Source organism: Triticum dicoccoides, chromosome 6B, assembly GCF_002162155.2.
Source record: "Triticum dicoccoides isolate Atlit2015 ecotype Zavitan chromosome 6B, WEW_v2.0, whole genome shotgun sequence".
Taxonomy (NCBI): Eukaryota; Viridiplantae; Streptophyta; class Magnoliopsida; order Poales; family Poaceae; genus Triticum; species Triticum dicoccoides.
In genome coordinates this window covers 528838099-528841942 of record NC_041391.1, presented here as the reverse complement: position 1 = coordinate 528841942, position 3844 = coordinate 528838099, and the positions used below count along the sequence as shown (strand labels likewise).

The window sequence follows — 3844 nt, the reverse complement described above, 5'->3', positions numbered from 1 at the left end:
CCTGGAGTACTGCTCATACATATTTGTCAATTGAGTTTTGCTCATACATTTGCAGTCAAGCTAATTCTAACTTTCTCTGCATTGTTTAACGAATCATCTCAATCTAAACCTGTCTCTTTCACAGAGGGAAGAAAAAGCATTCTGCATGAAAAGGAACACGTGCTACTAAAAGAAGCAGTATGTTGAACAGAAGAAATCTTTACTGTCAACATACGGTGCCTGGTTTTTCTTTCTAGTAAGCGATGTGTTATGAACTGTGGTTGCTTTCAGACTCCAGATATTGACGCCGTGCAGTTCAACAAGTTCAGACTTCAGTGAGTACTCAAAATACAGAGCAACTAAGTTCAGACTTTGTGCAGAACTCGAACTGAAACTGCCAGGTAGAAAACAGACAAGCGAGAAAAAGCACAATGTCAAACACAGTTTCAAAGAGAGTTCAGTATACCAACAAAGCTGCAAATCAACAGGACCAAAACTTAGCATTGAAACTTGGCAGGGGCCGCGCGAACGCGTACCCCATCTATCACAAATTATGACATCCACTCTCCCTCAAAGAGGAGATGGTAAGCGAGCGCACCCACAAAGTGCAATGTGGGTCACTAGCCTAGGCCATGGCTCTTCTTGATCAGCCATAGACCCCGTCCAGGTAAGTATGTTTGAAGGTTGCCCTATGCCCTGGTTTTATAGGTTGCGCTGCCAACGCTGCCTCCTTGGACAAGCGATGTGGTACTAAACGAAAGAAAGCATATGCCTCGCCTGGTGTTTGTTCCGGGTTTCTGGGACGAGGAATTCGAACAGGACACCGTGTATGGGCCTATCGGTACCAACCGGGCCAGATTTTGCCGGTGAGGTTCAGGATTATTTCTTCCTTAATTAGCAGGCTGCAATTCGGTGGACACGAGTTTCTGAACCATAGGGGAGGCCTGAACTTGGAACCGTAAAGAAGCGCAGTCAAGCGTCAGGACTCTTTGTGACCCTACATTTGGTGGCACGGCGCACGGCATGAACATCCATGGAAACAGAGCACGGCGGCAAGTAAAAAATAGAAGTCTATCTAGCTCGTTATACAAGGCCGTGATAGTCATATAAGCTCAACTTTCCTGAGTGGATGGCAAGATAGTGCCCTTTTTTTTTAACTCAAAAACAAATCAGATGAATTTCTTGGATTCTTGGTGCTACTGTTGGTAGCAAAAGAACAATGGCATTCAAATTAGGCAGCGACTATACTTGTTGGTCGGTACAAACAATGAGGATGCTAGCATGATGTTTTGACATCAGCAGCATATCTTACATTTATGGCCCGAAAAAGATATACATGTAATCACCTTATATAGACATGAAAAATAAGACATAAAAATAGTTTTGCTGACCTAGCAAGTTGTTGTTGATAGTTGTTATAATCTATACTACGATACACACACATCAGCTTCACATCATGTTCATGTCTACATATAAAAAACGACTTAGGCACTTGGCTCTAGAATAACAATCAGCAAACAAGAATGCAGTATGGATTCTCAATTTTAAAAAAAAAAATGCAGTATGGCTTCCGAGTCCACAAGTTGGCTCGAAAAAGATGTCACACAGATCCATCTCAGATATTTGTGTTAGTATGATTGATGCAGGTTTTGTAGTAACTGAAGTACTGAACACATAAACAGTCAAATTCAGTGAACCATCGTATCTTATAGTAGTACTATTAGATAGAGAAGCCATAACCATGAATTTGAATAAAGAGAACTTACAAAACAGATATGTGACCAAATCACGATTTCAGCGTAAGAAATGTACGTCCCTGTTTATGACGCGGTATAGTTCTAGTGACACATCACATACTGAATTTGAGTTACTTATAGCAAATCAGTTTCAAACAACTTGCATGAAGTTTTAAATTAGCACCTGATCGGTTAGATGGCTAAAAGTTTCAGGAGTAAGGCCCGTTGCTGTAAACCAAAGAAACCTGGTAGTGCTAGATCTACATAATTTAAATAAATGGCCAGATGATGTAGGAGAACTGACCAGATCATGCTAATAAGAATATCTTTTTTCTCAACTCGTACCAAGAAAAAGATTAAGAATAACGTTCGACAAAATGATTGTCAAAAAGAACACAAAAAACACATCCTCCAAACAGAAAATTACTTACAGTTACTTCAAATTTAAATAATAATGATGAGAGGAAATGTTTGTTTCACAAATAACCAAAATGCTCAAATGGTAGCAGCTTCTACAAATAAGCTTGACACGCCAAACAACCGCAAAAAAAGAAAAAAGTATGCAAAAGAATGATGAGCTAGTACATTCTGAAAGGACAGTAGCTTCGGCAACGAACAAAGTCATCTGATCATACAGTTAATTGGCAGTCTGTTTGCATTCGACGCAGAACCTTAGTGCAACCGCTAGAATTTGCTAATATCCGCCACTTCCGTAGTGATGCAGATTGTTTATATTAGCAATCATGTATTTACAATCATGTACTCCCTCCGTTCCTAAATGTAGGTCTTTGTAGAGATTCCACTATGAACCATATACGGATGTATATAGATGCAAATTAAGAGTAGATTCATTCATTTTCCTCCGTATGTAGTCCACCTAGTGGAATCTCTAGAAAGACTTATATTTAGGAACGGAGGGAGTATTAGATAATCAAATTTCAAAACCATCGCTCTCCCCCAATTTTATTGGCCCGACCCCCCGACCCCCGCGTCGCCAACCCTAGGCGACATGGGGGGAGATCGCGTCGCCGGCTCTCAGCCACCTCTCTCCGATCTCTCCTTCCCGCCGCCGCCCGAGTTCATGCCGGCGAAGCGCGGGCTGTGGGCTATGACGGCGGCGGCGGGGTCTTTTCCGCCGCGCGCGGTGGCGTCTTCTTCTTCTGGCGGCGACATGGTCTACGGTGATTCGGCGGCGCGGTGCCGCGGGATCCCTGCGGCGGACGTGGCAGTGGCGACAGCGGCAGCGCGGCCTTCCCGCGATAGAGACGCCTCTGTGGTGACGGCCGAAGTGTCGGATCTCGCCAGGCCTAGATGGGCTTTGGCGGGCCGATGGATCTGGTACGCTGCGGCAGGTTGGCGTGGTGGGCCTAAACCAGCTGATTTGGCACCGTGGTGGTGCTGCGGCCGGTCAGGCGGCTGGATCCTTGTGGTCCAGTATATTGGGAAACGTAGCATGCAATTTCAAAAAAAAAAAATCCTACGATCACGCAAGATCTATCTAGGAGATGCATAGCAACGAGAGGGGAAGGGTGTGTCCACATAGCCTCGTAGACCGAAAGCGAAAGCGTTAGTTAACGCGGTTGATGTAGTCGAATGTCTTCACGATCCAAGTACCGAACATACGACACCTCTGTGTTCAGCACACGTTCAACTCGATGACGTCCCTCAAACTCTTGATCCAGTAGAGGGTCGAGGGAGAGTTCCATTAGCACGACGGAGTGGTAACGGTGTTGATGATGTGATCCGCGCAGGGCTTCGCTTAAGCACTTCGACACTATGACCGGAGGATTAAACTGTGGAAGGGGGCACCGCACACGGCTAAGAGAATTCTTGGTGTGTCTTTGGGGTGCCCCCTGGCCACGTATATAAAGGAGGGGGAGGAGGAGGCCGACGGCCAAGGAGGGAGCGCCAAAGGGGGGAGTCCTACTTGGACTCCTAGTCCAAGTAGGATTCGGCCCCCCCTCCTTCCAATCAACGGAGAGGGGAAAGGGGAAGGGAGAGAGGGAGAAGGAAAGAGGGGGTCGCGCCCCTCCTCTTGTCCAATTCGGATTGGGGCAAGGGGGGGCACCTCCCGTGGCCTGCCTCCTCTCCTCCACTATGGCCCAATAGGCCCAATAACTTTCCCGGGG

At 46.0% G+C, this 3844-nt stretch overlaps 1 non-coding gene across 1 annotated transcript; it reads right to left on the bottom strand.

Annotated features, from left to right (window-relative positions):
• Positions 1–492: 492 nt before the first annotated feature.
• On the bottom strand, positions 493–654 carry LOC119326842. The gene has a single exon (XR_005158207.1). It is a non-coding gene; the product is annotated as a U1 spliceosomal RNA (small nuclear RNA).
• Between the last annotated feature and the right edge of the window lie 3190 nt (positions 655–3844).